The sequence below is a fragment of the Ornithorhynchus anatinus genome, chromosome 9, assembly GCF_004115215.2.
Source record: "Ornithorhynchus anatinus isolate Pmale09 chromosome 9, mOrnAna1.pri.v4, whole genome shotgun sequence".
Lineage (NCBI taxonomy): Eukaryota > Metazoa > Chordata > Mammalia > Monotremata > Ornithorhynchidae > Ornithorhynchus > Ornithorhynchus anatinus.
Genome location: NC_041736.1, coordinates 32,161,093 through 32,182,747, shown reverse-complemented (window position 1 = coordinate 32,182,747; position 21,655 = coordinate 32,161,093). Strand labels below are relative to the sequence as shown.

General features: G+C 43.7%; 1 long non-coding RNA gene across 1 annotated transcript in view; it reads right to left on the bottom strand.

Annotated features, from left to right (window-relative positions):
* Positions 1–2,804: 2,804 nt before the first annotated feature.
* Positions 2,805–21,655, bottom strand: part of LOC114814162 — an 87,785-nt gene continuing 68,934 nt past the window's right edge. Inside the window, exon 3 of the long non-coding RNA XR_003761904.2 lies at positions 2,805–2,966. This is a non-coding gene — a long non-coding RNA (uncharacterized LOC114814162). The remainder of the gene's footprint in view (positions 2,967–21,655) is intronic.

Here is a 21,655-nt window from a genome sequence, read left to right as displayed (position 1 = left end):
TTAATTGATTATTGACATTAATGGGAAAACTTGCATCTAATAGAATTCATCTTCTGAAAAAGTTAAATGTTTAGTAGAATTTTGAGGAAGAGGAAAGGGAAAACAACATTCTAGTTTACAGAAATTGGATTCTTTGGACTCTTCCATGAAATTATTAGCTTCTTTGTACTATCGCATACTCCCAGATACCTAATTCAGTGCTCAGCACTCATTACTTCTCTATGAATACTATTAATGATGATGATGGTTACTTGAATCTTCAGTTAACAGACTGAAAAGAAAACTTGACTATGGGTTTTTTCTGTCATGAGAATTTTAGGAATCTGACCTCATAAATTCAACGGCAGCAGTCGGTTTCTTAGGTTCCCACGCAAAATCTACTCTAATTTGATTTTAGGCCATCCATCGGGCAGCTGAAAATGATTTTCTTTTTTTCCCCAAGAGATTAAGTATAATGTAGATCACGTGTATGCCAGGCCGACGCAGTGTAAGAAACATCACCACCGGTTCAGTTGTTTTTGCTTTGACTCAGTAACCCCAAATTAGTATTCATGACGGCTCTTGTGATAAATGAGGTTATTATCAGCACATGCTGTACACATAAATCAGCAGGATATTATTAATAAAATTGTATTCTTTTTGTTCCACTCTTGTTTACAGCTCTTCTTTTGTGGGATCAGTTTGTGGGAAGCATATGCCACTCATCGTTATTAGCTTTCTCTGGCTTAAAGCACCGATGCTGATCGGTTCCTGACAATGTTTACCGACAACAAAAGACTCCTATTGATCACGTTTTTGCTCCTTTCACAGACCTTTATGTCCATGATTACCTTACACTACTTTGCCTCACATCAAGTGTCGTTTTCAAAAGGAAGAAACTCGCAAGTAATGTACATTTTGAAACAAAATGTTCCGTGATGGCTATAATCGGGGAAAGCGCTATTAGAATCCCAAGGAAGCAACAATTAAAAATGCTTATTGCTATCCATTAAAAAGAAAAAAAACCAAACAACGAGAGCTGAGTTCAATTTGCCGATTTCAAATCTGTGGAGGCTTTAATTTCTAATGTATTTTTTTAGACTCATTTTCAGAATCTGGACTAATTCCATTCGAAAGAATAAATTAATCTGGTATATGAAAAGCTTTCCTTGTTGGCTAATTTTCCTCACTGAAATTCACAGATAATCCTTCAGCCAGGGCAGCTCTTCATATGCTTCGTTTCTTAGACTCTGGCTAGGTACCACGAAAGCATCAATCCCTTTTTATTTAGAGTGAAAAATAAGCACTAAAGGTCAGCAACTCAACCCTTAATCAATCAATGGTATTTATTGAGCACTTGGTGTGTGCAGAGGGCAGCGTGGCTCAGTGGAATGAGCCCGGGCTTGGGAGTCAGAGGTCACGGGTTCGAATTCCTCTCCGCCACTTGTCAGCTGTGTGACTCCGGGCAAGTCACTTCACTTCTCTGGACCTCAGTTCCCTCATCTGTCAAATGGGGATTAAGACTGTGAGCCTCAGGTGGGACAACCTGATTACCCTGTATCTACTCCAGCGCTTAGAACAGGGCTCTGCCCATAGTAGGCGCTTAACAAATACCAACATTATTATTACTAAGTGCTTGGGAGAGTACAACAGAGTTAATAGACATGTTCCCTGCCCAAAAGAAGCTTAGAGTCTAGAGGACTCTAGCCCTGTTCTCTCCTTTGTTTGTTTTCTTTCCCACTGTCCCTTCTCACCTTGAAGGATGAACCAGTAAGGATCATTCCAGGGAGAGGACCTGGAGCCACGGAGCAAGATAAAGACACAGAGACTTCCACCGCTATGCTCTACACAGCCTCCCCATCTTTCCCTACCTCCCACACTCAAGGTTTCTCTTTTGGAAGATCCCCCAAAACAGCATCTTCTAGTAATAGTAGTAGTGGAAATAGAATTTAGTGAGTATCCACTAGGTGCTTGACAATGTGTGAAGAGCTTGGGAAAGTAGAATTTCAAAAAAAAAACTTGTTTCCTGCCCACAGGGGAGCTTTCACCTTAGCTGGGGAGACAGAGTAATCAGAAAAACTGTGGAATAGAATAAGCAGATATATACGAGGAATGAGGATTTGTAGGAATAAATGCAAAAGTGCTAGAGATGAGTGGTGTGTTGCTAGACTTAATCTGGAAAGGCTTGTTGGAATAGATGGGATTTTAGAAGGGATTTGAACACGGAGAGACCTAGGGTCTGCCAGATTTGGAAGGGTAGGAAGTTTTAGGCTGAGGGATAAAGCGAGCAAGGTTACTTTTATGTTGAAAATATATACTTTCTCTCTCATGAAAAGAACAAGTTCTGACATGCAATTTCAAGCAATTTCTCGATCCCAGAACAATCTAGCATTTGCACTTAACATGCAGGTGGAAAGAAATGCAAATATGCAAATAAATGAATAAATGTCACTCCACCTGCCTCAGCACTCATTTGGCATGATGGCTAATAGAACGTGTAGCCTCCGATCTAAGGAAGTAATATGTGATGGAGCTTAAATTAATTCCTGCTGCTTCTACAGTCCACTTGTGGCTGTACATTTTCTTTTAGTTTTGCTTTGTTTTTTAATGGTATCTGTTAAGTGCTTATTATGTACCAGGCACTGTACGAGTACTCTGTACTATATATTACCTCTCAGTATGAATTTTTTTTCCACAGAATTTGTTAAGCTTTTACTATGTGCCAGGCACTGTTCCATAGGCTGGGGTAGATACAAGTTAATCACGTTGGACCCAGTCCATGTCCCACATGGGGATCCACACCTTGGGGACCCCTTTACCTGCTTCTTTGGTAGATGAGTCCCGTTTCCCAAAGTCTTCAGCCACTCCAGAGACCCTTTCTCCCTGCTTGTTTTGCCTGAGTTCTGTCTTTGGAGCCGACAAATTCAGTCACATCTCTTAAACGACAGTCTTGAAGATACTTTTTCATGTCTCCCTTCATGGAAAACCTGAAAATGAACAGCTGGTGAAGAAAGCTCCTCATGTATCTGTGTACTCCAGATTGGCAATTTGCCCTGCTTGGGTCTGAACTCAAGGGTTCCCTCTCTCCTCTCTCTTCCGTTCCCTCCTCACCATCTTCCTCCGCCCCTCCTACCTAGGAAAGATCATGAAGGGATTCCAGTCCTCCCCAAATTCTTATTCCTGGAGGCCTGGGAAGGAGAAGACAGAAGATTGACTATTTCTTATTTAAGGATCCCAGCAGGTACGAATTAAGAAGGGCATCAGGAAAAGACACACAAACTTAATAATTGTGGTACTTGTAAAGCACTTACTATATGCCAAGCACTGTTCTAAGTGCTGGAGTAGATGTAAATTAATCCGGTTGGACACGGTCCCTGTCCCACATGGGGCTCGCACTCTTTATCTCCATTTTAAAGATGAGGAAACTGAGGCACAGAGAAGCTAAGTGACTTGTTCAAGGTCACCCAGCAGACTTGGCAGAGCCGGGATTAGAACCCAGCTCCTTCTGACTCCCTGGCCCATTCTCTATCCACTAGGTCACAGCCCTGGCCGAGAGACCTAGGCCCGGGACACTTCTATGGGCAAAGTGGCAGCATCTTGGCAGTATTCTTTTGATCCCTTTTCCCTGACCACAACTCCTATCCCTTTCCCCCATCCCCATTTGCTCCCCCTCCCCTGTGAAATAGGACCGCACGCTCTAAATCTTAAATTGGGGCAGGAGCAATAACAATATTCTATTCCTTATAGTGTTAACCGAATTTGCTTCTGTCCCCATTCAATATTGATGATCGCCAGAAGATATATGCAAAAGCTTGAAATGAAGAAGCTCCGTGCTCACAGTATGGGAAACATTTCCAATTTTCTTCCAGTTACAAGATTTAAATTGCCTCAGGTTTTCAGTTTCTATAGGGCTAGAGGCAGCATGAATCCAGGGGGATGACCAAGGGGATAGGAGGAGAAAGGAGTTCCCTGGCTGACCAAGGCCTCTGGACGAATGGTTCTGCTCTCTTCTCATCCATTCAGAGTGAATGGCTAAGGTGGACTCAACCTCCATCAGAGGAGCGGTCGGTTTAAAGGGAAGGGTCACGAGTCAATGGAAATCCTATTTAATGCTATCGGTTAAGAGTTAGGCAAATGTTCTGCTTACTCGAAATGGGAAACGTCTCCAATTTCTCGGTTCTCCTTGCTGCTCAGATTTCCCAGGCGAGTTATGGAGGATGAGAATTTGGCCTTTGATAAATTGCTGCACACGGGATTTATATTGAAAGTGCAGGAATGGGCAAATGGAAATGGGAAAATTCGCCTTTGATTTAAGTCACATAGCGGGGCCTCGCCGGTGAATCTGGCCCCACAAACAAAAGAGCAGTGTTTGATGTCCTGAGATCAGAACCGAGCTGACACGTTCAATCATTTAAGACATGCAGACAAGCGCTTGAATCCAAATCGGGAGTGACACCCTTGTAATTCTCTGACCCCTCAGAGCAACAGGTGACGCGACCCAGACTAAATAGTCAAATGCTTTGAACCGCAAGCATAAACTGGATCCCTACCTAACTTTCAGCTGGAATTGCATCTGAGTGTCTTTACTGAGAGGAACATTTAATATATAGGAAATTTATTTTCCTATCATTAGTAATCAAACCCCAAACAATTCAAAAACTCTTTTTGAAAATTCTAGGGCCAAATCTTCCAAGGCACAAAGAGAGCAGGATTACAGTCCTTCAGATTCCAGGGAGATTCAGCTTTGGAAGAACACTTTTGTGACCTATGACATTATTACATTTCATTACATATGCCAAAAATCTCCTTCCTCTTCCCCCAAAATGCAGCTGGAGTACGTTCACCACTGATCTCCTGCTTCCACCCATTCAGTCAATCAAGAGCATTTACTGAGCTCTTACTATGTGCAAAGCCCTGTACTAGGCTCTTGGAAGAGTATAATTAACAATAAGTAGAAGCAGTGTGGCCTAGTGGAAAGAGCATGGGTCTGGGAGACAGAAAAACCGGTCGCTTGTCCGCTGTGTGTCCTCGGGCAAGTCACTTAACGTCTCTGGGCCTCAGTTACCTCATCTGTAAAATGGGGATTGAAAGTGTGAGCCCTATGTGAGACAGGAATGGCATATAACCTGATAACCTTGTAACTACCCCAGCACTTAAAACAGTGCTTGGCACATAGTAAATGCTTAACAAATACCATCATCGTGATGTTCCCTGCCCACAGTGGGCTTACAGTCCAGAAGAGGGGCTAGACAAGAATATAAATTACAGATATGCACATAGCCGCTGTACGGCTGAGGGAGGAAAGGAAAAGGGGAGCAAGGGTGATGCAGAAGGGAGTGAGAGAAGAGGAACTGAGGAGAAGAGGAACTTAATCAGGGAAGGCCTCTTGGAAAAGATGTGCCTTCAGTAAGGCTTTATAGGTGGGGAGAGAAATTGTCAAATATGAAGAGGGAGAGCATTCCAGGCCAGAGGCTGGATCTGAGTGAGAGATCCTGCCCCACATAGAGAAAGGGAAGGGGGTCATGAGGCCTCGGTGCCAGAGAATGGGCTGGACATAGACATGCCACCCGCAACCCACACCAATCTACCACCATTCTTGCACGGTGGAGAGACTATTCCCATCCTTCAGGTGGAGAGAGAACGTCATCCACCAGCTCTCTCCACCCCACCGGCCTCTGGGGCAAACTTAATCTGGCTTCTTCCTGGAGCCAGGTCCACACCACTGAGCAGTCAGAATGGGGGTGAAGGGAAGAGGGAGGGCCTTTTATCTCCACTGCCATCTGACTGGAGGCTGGTCCATGAAGGGAACCGGGAGAAATGCCAGGTCTCCCTACCCCATAGATTGTAAACACTTGAGGGCAGGGAGCAAGTGTCTGACTTTTACTGTACTCCCCAAGAATTTAGTACAATGCTCTGCACCCAGTGCGCGATCCATCACTACTGGCGATTGATCGTCAGAGATCTGGAGGAAGTGAGCTTAGGGTTCCAGGGGCTGCTCCGGCCATTCCCATCCCAGCCATGGCTTGTGGATGCCTCCATCTGGGGCTGTGAATCCAGGTTGCTGGGGCCAGGGTAGGGGTGGGATGGTGCAGGCTTCCTGGCAGTAATAGCAGAACGTGGGGAGAGGGGAGGAGAGAAGATCTGAACAACGCTCTCCCCTATTCTCCTTCACCGCCGTGTACCTTTTCTGCTAGACTGTAAACTCAAGGAAAAGGTTAGAGCTACCAACTCTCTTCTAATTCTCCCAAATCCTTAGTATAGAACCCTGTGCATAAGATATGCTCAATACATACACACTTTACATGGAAGAAGAACAATCCAGTTGTCACTCTTGCCAATCCCCCTCAAAGAACTGAAGAGGAAGAATCAGTTCAAAAAAATGAATAAAGGCAAGGCTGTCTTTATTTATGATTGCATGGAACAAAATTTAGTTCTTTCCTCAATCTCAATGTGCTGTAAAGTCACTGTTGCCAAAAAATGGTAAAAAAATGAAAAAGAGACAATAAGCAAAGTAAAAGAAAAGAAACAGCAAAAGGCAAGAACCAGAGAAGACCAAGATCAAATTGAGCCCTTTGGTACAACAGGGCACAGTATATACCTCAATCAAGGAGGACACGTTCTGTCGTCATAGACAGCATTTCCGCTATCTCTTCCAGTTCAGTTTTGTTGTGTTCCCACACAGTCTTGAAATTTCTCACTGCAACCTTGGTCTGCTGCCAGTCCACTGAATCCTTACCCCATCACAGGACATTTCACTTTACACTTTTTACGGCCTACCAGCTTTTCTCTCCGATCCTTCCCACCTGCTAAGCCCTTTCCCCATAGTCATGTCCTTAGAGACATGTTTCTCATTCACACGGTTTACATATAAGGCCTCGAGCTTGGGGGAAGAGGAGACTTGGAACCAACAAATGAATAAATAAATCAGTACATGGATAGATCCGAAATAAAGAAATAAAACAGTGCGTGCCTTCAAAGTGGGGCTGGAGGAAGCGGGATCCAGAGACAAATCTAATCTAATGATTGAACGATGTGTAATTTCAGGCCTGCCAAGTAGATCCCTGCTGGGAAAGGCTCAGGTCACCAAGGGATGAAATGTGGTTTCAGTAAATGCAAAACAAAGGGTGAAAAAACCTCCATGTACCCACTCTTTCTGAGTCAGAAAGACTCAGGGATCCTCAAAGAATATTCACAATCTGTATTTATTGGATGATGTACAATAGCTAACTAGGCTAAACGACTAATCACTGGACATAAATTTGATATTAAATGAAACACATTTTGAGAAATATATACAATATTTGGTCACCTTAGACATTAATATACTTCAGGCTTTCTTGCTCAATGTAATGGGACTGTACTATGTTATTAATCCTCCAGAAAGATTTATTTATTATATCCCATTAGTGTATTTTAACAAGCGTTGCTCTGGGACACTATGCCCGCCAATTTATGTTTATGAGGCTGTCAACATAATTTACTCGCCGACAAAAATATGATACAATATTGCCAATGCAGGGTCCGCTTGTCAAATGATCTTGTCATGAAGAAATGAAACACTCCCTCGCAGAAGAGCAAAGCATATTCATTAATGCTAGCTGCCCAGAATTCTAGGTGACACATTGAAATACATTTAATGCTATTTTTCATGCATCACATGAATAAAAAAAAAGAGAATGAATAAGCTACTTCTATTTGCCATACACTCTGCAAAACAAAATAGATTTTGCCCTCTATCATCCTTGTTTCTACAGAATGAGAATAAAAGTAATACACAGGCTCCTGAAACATTAGTGTGCAAAATTAAATTTATTATTCATCTGGAAAACTGACAGTGCTAGGAGAAATCTTGAATAGTTCAAACAGGCGTAGATGAAATAAAACTGTGGCAGAAATGTCTGGGATAGAAATAAATGACAGAGTCAGAGTATTCCAATCCACTTTTTGCCTATATTAAAATTCCAGTGTTTGAACTGTTCTAATGTAGTTGGCTTCTTAGACTTTCCAGATTGAGGTTTGAAGTCTCATTTTAAAGCCACATCCTTGTAATACTGTTTTTCCATTTCAAGACTGTAAGCTTCTTAAAGACAGGGATTGTGTCATTTGCTTTCATTATGCGTTCCCAATCTCTTACAACATTGCTTTGAGCTTGGTAGGCATTCAGGAGACATTACTGAAGATGAAAAGTTAATGGCATTCTATTTTTAGGATAGAATCAAACAAAGAAACACAGTTTTTGTCCTCTACTATCTGAATCCCATGCTAACCAAATCTGGACCTTTGGGTTTAATTTTACAAGGACCATTTAATAGTCACCGTACAGTCAATAGGGGTGTTGGTTATGCATTTTGGGTAGAGTTAGGGAACAGTCTTCTGACAAAGTGCAACTTTTTGAGTACAACCCAATGAAAGAGCCAAAGAGCCGGGCACATACACGTGACATGTTAAGGGCTTAGTATGTGTCAAACACATTCTATGCTAATAATAATGATGGTATTTGTTAAGTGCTTACTATTTGCAGACCACTGTTCTAAGCCCTGGGAGAGATACAGGGTCATCAGATTGTCCCACATGAGGCTCACAGTCTTCATCCCCATTTTACAGATGAAGTAACTGAGTCACGGAGAAGTGAAGTGACTTGCCCACAGTCACACAGCTGACAAGTGGCCGAGCTGGGATTCGAACCCATGACCTCTGACTCCCAAGCCCGGGCTCTTTCCACTGAGCCACACTGCTTCTTTTTTTTTTTCAGAGGTAGAGACAAGTTGATTAGGTTGAAGACACTACTTTGGTCTGCATGGGGGCTCACAGTATAAATAAGAGGGGCAACAGGAGAACTAAGGCACAGATACATTAAATGACTTGTCCAAGGTCACACAGCAATCTATTGTCAGGGGATCCACCTGACTAGAAATCAAGTCCTCTGACTCCTAGACCTGTGCTCTTTCTACTATTCATTCATTCATTCATTCATTCATTCATTCATTCATTCATTCACTCATTTGTATTTGAGTGCTTACTGTGTGCAGAGCACTGTACTAAGCGCTTGGGAGAGTGCAATAAAAGGTAGTCACATATCCTGCCCACATCCAGCTTACAGTCTAGAGGGGGAGAGACCAACATCATTACAAATATTAAAGATATTTATATAAATGTTGGGAGGGGGGAAGAACAAAGGGAGCAAGTCAGGGTGACACAGAAGGGAGTGGGAGAAGAGTAAAGAGGGGGCTTAGTTTGGGAAGGCCTCTCGGAGGAGATGGGCCCTCAATAAGACTTTGAACAGGGGTGGGGGTAATTGTCTGTGGGATATGAAGGGGGAGGGAGGTCCAGCCCAGAGGCAGGTTGTGGGTTAGGGTTTGGTGGCGAGATAAGTGAGATGGAGGCACTGTGAAAAGATTGGTATTAGAGAAGTGAAGTTTGTGTTCCAGGTTGTAGTAAGAGAGTGGTGAGATGAGGTAGGAGGGGACAAGGAGACTTTAAGGTCATTACTGGGACCCAAAGAGGATTCAGGCGACACCTTTTGCAGGCCAATCTTTTCTGAAGGAGAAAACAAACAAAAACTCTGTCCCACAAAATACGGAATCCGACAAATGCCAGACTCAATATGGTATGGAAACACTCTTACAATATCAGAAAAACAGGAAAAGAATTTCTAAAACAGCGCTTCTCCTTACAGAAGAATTCTACACCAGTAAAATCTCAGATGAAAGTTACCAAGATGAGCATTCCAAGTAATTTCAACTATCTCGGTGGTGCTTAAGGGGAGTATTCACATATGATTAGATCAGCATCCAGACTCTTCAGAGTCAACTAGAATATTTCTCTTTAAACCTCCCAAAATATGTTTTGGGGTAAAATAGCTTCTAGCCAACTCTGACCTTTACCTTGAGGCCATGATGTAGCTGTCCAAACCAGATCCTGTATTTGCGATAATAGATTTGTCACTTTTCAGACACAATGCCCGATGAAATTGCCATAATAGCATCTGTGAAGCCACTATTGACGGCAAAATATTAAATGATAGCCCATTTTATGCCCAGTCCAAATTCAACATGATGGGCATAACTGAGTGCCCGAAGGAAAAGGAAAAAGGGAAAAGCTTCAAAACTTGAAGAGACAAATTCAATCATGGAGGAAGGAGAGGAAAGAAGAGGAAAAACAGATGACGGCGGGGAAAGAGATTCATTCATTCAGTCGTATTTACTGAGCGCTTACTGTGTGCAGGACACTGTACGATACAGCAGTAAACAGACATATTCCCTGCCCTCAGTGAGCTCACAGTTTAGAGTGGGGGAGACAGATAGCAATCCACTATATTGCCTGCTGTGTGTCCATGGGCAAATCATTTTACTGTGGCTCAGTTTCCCCATCTGTAAAATGGGGGTTCAATGCCTGTTCTCCCTCATACAAGGACTGTGAGTTCCATGTGGGACTGGGACATGGTGCATCAGGAAAGGAAGGAACGATGACTCTATTCTCTGGGGGAAAACAGCAGGTAGACATAACCTAATTTTTCATTTGCCTAAAATTTGGGCAGGCTCATGATTACCGTGACCAATTGATATTAATTGAGCATCCAAAAGATTTATTTCCACCGATGAAGTGGAATCTAGAGTTAATTACCTAAGCAGCTAAGGTAGAAACAGATTTTACCAGAACCTTAAGGTCTTGGGGTCCAACCCAGGTTTGGGGCTACAGAAAGCAGCATGGCTTAGCGGATAGAGCCTGGACCTGGGAGTTAGAAGGCCCGGGGTTCAAATCCTGGGTCAACCACTTGTCTGTCGTGTGATCTTGGGCAAATCATTTCAATTTTCTGTGCCTCAGTTACCTCATCTCCAAAATGGGGATCGAGACTGTGAGCCCCGTGTGGAACAGGGACGATGGCCAACCTTATTCACTTGTAACTACCCCAGTGCTTAGTACAGGGTCTGGAACATAGTCAGTGCTGGACTAATGCCAGAAATAAAAGAAGCTCCGTGGCTGACTCTCAAATGTCCATGGCAACTCTGGACACATCCCCACACTACACAGGAACTACGGGTTCCATGAGGTAACAATAGTAATAATAATGGTATTTGCTAAGCGTTTACTATGTGCCGGCCACTTACTAAGCACTGGAATGACTGGCTTTCCACATACCTATGTTCCCACTATACATGTAAAAATAATATTAAATATTAAATCTACAGTGCAAGAATTATTACAGCGCCTGGCACATTCTAAGCGCTTAAAAAATACCATAAACCAAAACTACACAAATGTTTAATTGTGCAGAAAAGCAGCATGGCTCAGTGGAAAGAGTCCGGGCTTGGGAGAAACAGGTCATGGGTTCAAAACCCGGCTCTGCTACTTGTCAGCTGTGTGACTATGGGCAAGTCGCTCAACTTCTCTGGACCTCAGTTACCTCTTCGGTAAAATGGGGATGAAGACTGTGAGCCCCCCGTGGGACAACCCGATTTCCTTGTATCTATCTCAGTGCTTAGAACAGTGCTTGGCACATAGTAAGCGCTTAATGAATGCCATCATTATGTTATTATTATTATTTAGTTAAAAGAAAAAAAAGCTACTGCCAGCTTTTCCTACTTCACTGAGGAAAATGATAGCATCAGTACTAAATGATTATCTTGAATCTACCCCAGCGTTTTGCACAGTCCTTGACTGGCGCTAAGCATTTATCACAGTTATTATTCTTAGCCGTAATTCACTCCCCACCTTCATGTCATACTATAATAATAATAATAATGTTGGTATTTATTAAGCGCTTACTATGTGCAGAGCACTGTTCTAAGCGCTGGGGTAGATACAGGGTAATCAGATTGTCCCACAGTCTTCATCCCCATTTTACAGATGAGGTAACTGAGGCCCAGAGAAGTGACTTGCCCACAGTCACACAGCTGTCGAGTGGCAGAGCTGGGATTCAAACCCATGACCTCTGACTCCCAAGCCCGGGTCCTTTGCACTGAGCCTCGCTGCTTCTCATTATACAACCTTGAGTTTAAATTCATTCTCTGAACCAAATCAGAAAGGCCACAGAGCATTTTATGGGTGATTGTTAGTAAATGCCCTTTGCTAATCACTGCTCTCCCAGCCCCACAACAGTTGTGGCAGTATCCTTATACTCTGTTACTTTGCCAACTTGTACCTGATTTTCCTGTCTCCTGCACTAGATAGTAAACTCCTTGGGTAGGGAACATTCGCACCTGCTCTACTGTGCTCTCCCAAGTATCTGATGGACATCTCTGCATTCAATAAGCACTCAGTGAATCTGATTGATTGAGGAATTGATTGCCGACTTATTGCCCACAACCTCCCTCTAATCCGGAGCTTCCTCCCCTTTCAGATTGAACAGACCACCCCTCTCCCCACCTTGAAAGCCTTCTTAGAAGCATATATCCTCCCACAATCGCGTCTGTTTTGCCGATGGAGTAGGATCTGTCCCCGCTGAGCGAGTGATTTTCACCCCAACCCCTGCAGTGCTTACATACATATCTTTCATCCCTGACGTTGCCCGACCTGTTACGCATTTTAACATCTTTGTCCCCGTTTAAGACTGTAAGCTCCGTGTGGACAAGGATTGAGTCCATCAAACTCTATAATAATCATAATGATGGTGTTTGGGAAGCGCTTACTATGTACCAAGCACTGTTCTAAGCGCTGGGGTAGATATAAGGTATTCAGGTTGCCCCACGTGGGGCTCACAGTTTTCATCCCCATTTTACAGATGAAGTAACTGAGGCACAGAGAAGTTAAGTGACTTGCCCAAAGTCACACAGCGGACAAGTGGAGGAGCCGGGATTAGAACCTCTGACTCCCAAACCTGTGCTCTTTCCACTAAGCCACACTGCTGCTACTTTATTGCACTGAACTCCCCCTCAAGTACTAAGTGTAGGTCTCTCCATATGGTAAATGCTCATTATTTAATCGATCGATTGATGGCAACATAGTCTCAGCACCAGACCAAGCTCTATGTCTACACAGTTGGAATGCTGTCCAACTTTTTCTATGCTGTGAGACAAAGATGGGTTCTAAGCTGTGATTACCTTGTACCTTAGCACAGTATACACAGCAAGCATGAAAAATACTTAAATATGCTATGATTATTATCATCATTATTATTGCTAAATACTTGAGAGAGTAAAATATACTTGGTAAACCTTGATCCCTACCCACAAAGAGCTAATTCAAGCACCAAAAGAACAGAGCTTGTGACAGGTTTACTTGTAAACAGTTAAATTCTAGACATAAATTATTTGTTTCATAATCCATGCTGTGAATCGTCGATAATCAACAAAGGCACCCAACACGGATCCAGGAGTGAACTGAGTAGAGACTGCATATTTATGAAGGCAACAAAAAGGATGCTAAATTAAACTTGGAGGGGCTAAAAGAAACTAGTAATGTGGGATTAATCGCACCTTCTGTCCATAGTTGAAAATGAGTGGCCTGCAAATGAGTACAAGGGTTTGACTACTTTCTGCGAGTTTTATGGACTACATCTGCCAAAGGATCCTTCAGCCTAAATGATTCTTCCTCCACAAAATTTCCAGAATCCTTCCCTTCCTTTCAGTCCAAATGGTCACCTCACTGATTGTCACTTCACTTGTCATATCTTGGCTTAATTATTGCATCAGTCTCCTCTCCAGGCAATTCTTCTCTCTGATGCTCAGATGATTTTTCCAAGATAGCATACAGTCAACATCTTCCCACTCCTGAAAAATCCCCAGTGGTTCCCCTTTCCTCTCTGCTTCTCTTTGAAACTCCTGATCACTGGCTTTAAGACACTCCATTAGCCCTTTCCCTTCTACTTCACTCTTTTCCCATTGCATCACAAATTACACGCTTCATTTCCTCCCAAGCCAAACTCATTTTCCACCGCTGACCTCTTCCTCATACCCTCTCAAAAGCCTGGAACCTGCTGCCATTTTATAGGTTAAGACCACAGCTTTTCCCTTCTTCAAAATGCTTCTGAAATCCATCTCCTCCAAGGGGCCTTCCCTGATTAATTTATCATCTCTCTTTATATTTCCCCAACTGCCACTTCAGCGGTTCCACATCACCGAAGCACTGAAGCATTCAACATCCTATCTGCAATTTATTTTAGTGTCTTTCTCCAGATGGTGAGAAAAGTAAGCCAATCACCTCAAGCATTGTTCAGGCAGCCTTGCGGGACCTTCAAAAAATGACAACTTGTGGCTTCTCTCAAAGATGGAAGCTCCAGGGCGCTTCTCAAAGATGGCAGCCAACTATTAGTAGGACGCAGCCAAGGTCCGAGAGCTCTACTGGAGGTGACAGCGCGGGATTTTGCTTTTCTGCAAAATCTTAAGAATGATGTCGTTATTTCCTGCTGCTGGTGGGCCCTGGGTGATGCAGTGGTTCTAGATGGAATGCAGTGCGGTGTGACCTAATTGATAGAACACGAGGCTGGGAGTCAGAGGACCTGAGTTTTAATCCCAGCTCTGCCACTTGTGTGACCTCAGGCAAGTCACTTAACCCCTCTGTGCCTCAGTTCCCTCATCCAGAAAATGAGGGCTTAAATATCTGTTCCCCCTCCTACTGATTATCCCGTGTTCACTACGGTTTGAAATGTAACAAGTGCTTAATAAAATCCACAATTATTATTATTATTATCATGTACTGACGTGGCCCTTTTGACCGTGCCTCAGGGTAGCGGACTCCCTTTAGCCAAACTGGCAGCTTCTCACTTTTAGTCCCTGCCGCCCCAGAGAGAACATGTCAAGCAGCATGATAGAGAGTGAGCATCCCTCAACAAATCACCAGCCCTAGAATCAATCCTTTCAGGCAGGTTCACATTCCTTAAAACTTGGTGACTGAACCGAGACTCGTCCGTCGTCCACAACAGGAGACTTCATCCCCATCGATCATCACGCTCGTATTATTTCCAGCTCTTACTCCAGCGACCTCCTGCAAAGTCTCGTAATCGTATCACAACTCCGCCTTATTTAATATCATGTGTTACGCTATAAATTAAATTAAGATTAAACACCAAGGCAGGAGTCGGTGAAGGATTTCAGGTCAGGGGATACAACACGAGTGAGGAGTTCGAAGCAGAAGAAAGAGAGAGCTAAAATTAGAAGGTCATTGACCTAGGAGGCGTGACAAGTGTGAGCTGGGGAGTAGTGGGAGAAGAGAGCAGATATACAGTTGCAGGAATCTGGCAGAGGGTCACAAAACCAATGATAAGGATATTTTTCTTGATGTTGAGAGGAATAAGTAGCCTTTGAAGGTCAAGAAGCTGTGCACAGCAGGATGGTTCAGAAATTAGACTGAAGCACGGAAGAGGATGAAGCTGGGGGTGCAGTGACAAGGCTGATACTAGCAGTTAAATCATGAGCTGATAGGAACTTGAAACACTGAGGTGGCTACTTTGGTGGTGAGCAAGAGGCCTTTCCAGGAAATATCTTGGAGAAAACCTCAGTGGTACTTATTGAAGGTTTATTGTATACAGAGCAGTGTCCTAATTACTTGAGAGATTACCATACGACAGAGCTGGTAGATGCATTCCTTGTCCACAGTGAGCTTGCAGTCGTCAGTAACTGACAGGATTAAGCATTTAAAGTGATATCTGAAAGCCAGGGAGGAATCTAGGGTGAGACCAAGATTATGGGATTCTAGTACACACTGGAAGCAGCATGTCTTGTGTCCTGGGAGTCAGAAGGACCTGGGTTCTAATTCCGGCTCCGCCACTTATCCGCTGTGTGACCTTGGCCAAGTCACTTTACTTCTCTCTGCCTCAGTAACCTCATCTGCAAAATGAGGATTGAGATTGTGAGTCATTCATTCACGCAATCATATTTACTGATTGCTCTAGTATGTGCCGAGCACCATGCTAAATGCTAGGGAAAGTACAATACAACAATAAACGGACACATTCCCTGCCTACAACAAGCTTACAGTCTAGATGGGGGAGGCAGACATCGATACAAAGAAATTACAGGTATGTACATACGTGCTGTACATAAGGGAGCAAGTCAGGGTGATGCAGAAGGGAATGGGAGGAGAGGAAAGGGAGTTTAGTCTGCAAAGCCCTCTTGGAAGAGATGTGCCTTTAATAATGCTTTACGGGGGGGAAAGTAATTGTCTGTCGGATTTGAGGAGGGAGGGCATTCCAGGTCAGGGGCAGGTTGTGGACCAGGCTTCGGCAGCGAGGCAGGCGAGACCGAGGTACATTGAGAAGGCCTACACTAGAGGAGCAAAGTATGGGGGCTGGATTGGAGAAGACTAGCGAGGTGAGATAGGAGGGGGCAAGCTGATTGAGTATTTTTTGAAACCAGTGGTGAGGAGTTTGTCTTTGATGTCAAGGTGGATGGGCAACCACCGTAGTTTTTTGAGGAGCGAGGTGACACATCATTTGAAGAAAAATGATCTGGACAGCATCAGAGTGAAGCATGGACTGGAGTGGGGAGAGGCAGGAGGCTGAGAGGTCAACAAGGAGGCTGATGGAATAATACAGGAGGAATAGGATGAGTGATTGCATTAACTGGGTAGCAGTTTGGATGGAGAGGATAGGGCAGATTTTTGCGATGTTGTGAAGGTGAGACCGACAGGACTTAGTGATAGATAGACTATGTGGATTGAATGACAGGGAGGAGTCTCGGATAATACCAAGGTTATGGGCTTGTGAGACAGGAAGGTTGGTGGTGCTCTCTGCAGTGATGGGAAAGTCTTGGGGAGGACAGGGTTTGGGTGGAAGTACGAAGTTCTGTTTTGGACACGTTAAGCTTGAGGTGACAGAAGAACATCCAAATAGAGATGTCTTGGGGGTAAGAGGAAATGCGAGACTGCAGAGAGGGAGAGAGATCAGGGCTGGAGATGTTTGTGTCCAACCTGATTGTCTTGTCCAACCTGATTATCTTTTCTATCTACCCCAGTAATTAGTACAGTGCCCGGCACATAGTAAGTGCTCAACAAATGCCACTACTCATGATTAATGAGGATGGAGATGTTATGGACACAGATGGGAAGGTGAGAAAAGGTGGATAGGAGGGTGGGAGCCAGAAAAATTCAGTTTTTAGGTTTGAGGTTCCAGTGGGACATCCAAAAGGAGTTGTCCCAGAGGCGAAAGGAAATACACATTTGTGGAACAGGTGAATGATTGGATCGGGAAAGCGAGGTAGAAGTGGAAGTCATCTGCATAAAGATAGGAGGTGAATCCACGTGAGCAGAGTGTCTTCCTGACATGAGTATAGAGGTAAAGCAATAATGAATCAATCAGTGGTATTCACTGAGCACCTACTGTGCGGAGAACATTACATTAAGCACCTGGTAAAGTACCATAGAGATGGCAGACATGATCGCAGTCCTCACACCTTATATTCTACAATCTCACCTACGGCCTCCCTCCTACCTCTCTCATGCCTTCAATCCCACCCCGTGGCAGTTACATACTTGTCTTTATACACTGTGGCTTCACCTACCTGTATACATTTAAATTTCTCTCTCCCCGGTTAGACTGTAAGCTCCTGGAGGGCAGGGAGCATGTCTATCATTTGACTGTACTACCCTAAGTGCTTTAGTACAGTGCTCTGCATAAAGTAATTACTCAATGACTGAGGCTTAGGAGCATCATAGAAGTGAGGGAGAATAGGGTGGGGAGATGAGAGGTTAGTTGGGGAATGATTCCTTGAGGAGATATGATTTTTGTAGAGATACGAAGATGGGCAAGTGGTGGACAAAAATTAGGGACCGAGAGGCAGAAAAAAACAGCAGCCAATGAAACCGAGAAGGAACGGAAACAGAGAGAAGGAAAGGTGAGTGAATTTCCTTTGGGAAAAACTAAGGTCTGCTAGCAATCCATGGGGAAGGAAGTGGCCAACAGCGCGGAAGGCAATCAAAAGGTTAAGGACGTTTGGGAGGGTGATGACGTCATCGGTTACCTGGGAGACTTAGGCCCCAGTGGATTGGAGGGGGAAAAGTCTGACTGTAGTGGATCGAGGAGAAAGTTAGTAGGGTGTAAGGAAGGGTTATAGGTGTACATCGCCTGAATGATGTTTTTGAAGAGGAATGGAACCAGGGAGAAGAGGTTATAGTTGGAGGAAGCTATGTAAAGTAGCCGAGTTCTCTTTCAGGAGAGGGGAGACGAGTAGGTTTGAAGGAAGAAGAGAAGGGATTTTTCACGAGGGAGAGACCGAAGATTTGTTAAGGAGGGAAAGAGACAGAGGAAACAAATGTTCTGAAGCCAAGGACAGAGTACTGGTACAGAGCCAAACCCCCATCGTAATCCCTAAGTGCTTAAGTACAGTGCTCTGCATAAAGTAATTACTCAGTGACTGAGGCGTAGGAGCATCGTAGAAGTGAGGGAGAATAGGGTGGCTTCGGAGTCAGAGGTCATGAGTTCGACGCTCGGCTCTGCCGCTTGTCAGCTGTGTGACTGTGGGCAAGTCACTTCACTTCTCTGTGCCTCAGCTACCTCATCTGTAAAATGGGGATGAACTGTGAGTCTCACTTGGGACGACCTGATTACCCTGTATCTACCCCAGCGCTTAGAACAGTGCTCTGCATATAGTAAGTCCTTAACAAATACCAACATTATTAATCAATAAATACACGAATGGCATTTATTAAGTGCTTCCTGTGTAGAAATCACTGTACCAAGAACTTGGAGAGTGGAGGGTACAATCCAATAGAGTAAAGAGACAAGAAGTTTGCAGTAGATGTCTGCCAAGAAATATGGATCCTAATGATGCATCTCCTTTGTCTGTCATTACTGGGGGTTCTGCACACAGTAAGCGCTCAATACGTACAATTGACTGATTGATTCCTCGGTCTCTCGATTTGAGTGGAGGCTGATAATCAGTTAAGGTTTGAGATCTGAGAACTTGAGTTATGAAAAATCCCTTTGTAGACTTTCACAACAGAGAGCAGTCATACTCCATGTCCCTGAAACTTAATTAGCACATTTTCCTCTATTTTAAATCTCCAATCACTTTTTTTTTTGCCTCAGAAAGATTCTTCAGTCCAAAATTATGCAAAATATTTCAGATAGATTACACTGACCGTGGGAGTAGCAAAAATCAACTTGCCGGCAGCTTCCTCCGTCACATAGACAGTATTTTAATATTCCCATTTATACTGATCTGTAATACATCTTCATAGTGTTGGTTTAATCACAAATGACAAGTGTTGAAAATGTAATAAAGACAGGGGCATATTAATCCAGTTTGTATGAAAATGTGCAAAGGTAATCTAATTCCATATTGCCTCCCTAAAGAAAATAGTTCTTACTGTTTTTGTTATGGAAGGGGATAACGCGGTAAATCTGGAGGAGAAAAATGTCCATGTAAAATGACCTTAGAATATTCTAGGTGAACCAAGATTTAATGTGGCAAGGGCTGAAAAATGAAATGGGGCGATTGGAAGTAACTTGATTATCAGAGCACTCTATGCAAAATAGCCCATGAATTTAGCATTAAAAGTATGGTTGTGGTTTCTGTTGGGTTGAAAAGATCTGAGTTCTAAGTTAATTCTGTCCAATGCCTTGATTTTTGAATATCTAATGCTGCTAAATATAAAAACACCATCTGTGACCCATTATATAAGGACAGGTAGATGACCATTTTCTAAGAAATGTAAATTGGCAAACCCGGTTTATTCAGCTCCACCTACGGAACCAGTGCAGAGCTCCCTAAGGTGAAAACATCATTTTGCTTGAATTGTTCTCTTTTCCCATCTCAGTTATCCCGAATCTGACGGATGATTATTTGACTAATTTGGTTTGTCTTTGTGGACAGGGGCTGAAGGATCACAGTTTATAATAAGAGTTATGGTGTTTGTTAAGCGCTTACTATGTGCCAAGCACTATTTTAAGTTCTGGGGTAGATATCAGATAATGAGGTTGGACACAGTTCCTGTTCCACATAGGGCTCACAGTCTTAATCCCCATATTACAGATGAGGGAACTGAGGCCCAGAGAAGTTAAGGAACTTGCCCTAGGTCACACAGCAGACAGGTGGCTATCCAAATTTACTTAAAATTACTCTGAATTTTTCTCTTATTTCCTTATTTTCCTTCATATATCTCAAGGAGTTATGCATGGAATCTGCATACTTATCAAATAATGCCAAAACAACAAGCATCATGAAATCTGATGCCATTAGAAGAAGTAGGGAAAATAGTAGCATCGAGGGAGAGAGATGTGGGAAATTGGAGCAGAAAGCCCAAGAAACCTGGGAAGAAATGACTAGGGAGACAACTTGGAACAGCAGGCCGAGGTGTTGGTCACACAAAATGCAGGGTACATCACGGAGTAATAGCGTCACTAATGTGAAGCAGCGTGGCCTAGTGGCCTCTGACTCCCATCAAGGGCCTGGGAGTTAGAGGACCTGAGTTCTAATCTCGACCCCACCACTTACCTGCTGTGTGACAATCACTCCCATTTACTGAGGGCTTACTAGGTACAAAGAACTGTACGAAGCGCTTGGGCGACTACAATAGGATGGAATTAGCAGACACTTTCCCTGCCCATAATGAGCATTCAGTCTAGAGGGGGAGACAGGCATTAATATGAGTCATTTATAATATATAATTTAAAAGTGTGGACATAAGTGCTGAGGGGTGGGTGGAATATGAAGTGTCCAAAGGTCACAGATTGAAATTCACAGTTGATGAGCAAGCCAGGGAAAAGAGGACTTTATCAGGGAAAGCCTCTTGGAGGAAAAGCAACTATTAATACTGTTACAACATCTACAACTCCTACTAATTATAATTAATAGCATTTATTAAGCACTTACAATGTGACAAACACTGTACTAAGTGCTGGGGTGGATACAAGCTAATCACACTGGAAACAGTCCCTGTCCCTCACAGGGCTCCAGTCTAAGAAGGAGGGAATACAGTTTAATCCCTATTTTACAGATGAGGAAACTGAGGCACTGACTTGCTCACGGTCACAGGGTAGACAAGTGACCGAGGTGGGATTAGAACCCAGGTCCTCTGACTCCCAGGCCACACTGCCTCCCCTTTCTTACTAACCCTGCCCTCCCTAGCTGTTTTCTAAATAGTGATGATACATTCCTACTGGCCTCAAATTGATGGCTTCTCGCTAATCTGGAAAAGGGACCAACCACAACCGAAGTGAGCGAGCAAATGGTGCTGATATGTCCCGCTGGGATGCTCCTGCCCTGTTGGCAGAGCTCAGTCACAAAGCCTGAGCACAGACGCGAGGCAGCCCTTCCATCCCAGGATGGATTCTTGGCCAACGGAAACCATTCCAGAATGTTTCTGCTGCCTCACTGACTTGGCATTGAAGGTTTGTCGTATTCAAATTATCTTGGTCCGTTGGCAAATTATTAGCCAATTCAGAGTCACTGCTGCAGAGACTGGAGGATGGCGTGATGGGAAACAGCAGTAGTAGGGCTGCAAGATGGTTGACCGGTGGGGGTGACACGGGTGGAGGGACTCTGATAGAACTTGCTGAGGAGTCTTGTGTTTTAAAATCTTGGGGAATTCCAGTTTCAGAGCTAGCCATGAAGAAGCGGGAGGATTTCATCTATCAAGAAGTAGCTATAAAATGGCTTGCACAGAGCTCAGAATGCTGACAAGAATCCCCTCAGTAATCCACCGAGCTGCCCCGGGAGGTGGTCTGTCACCTGCAGAATGATCTACATTTTACACGGAAGTGATGGTCCAAGCCATTCAAGTGCACAGATTGGTTGATTTC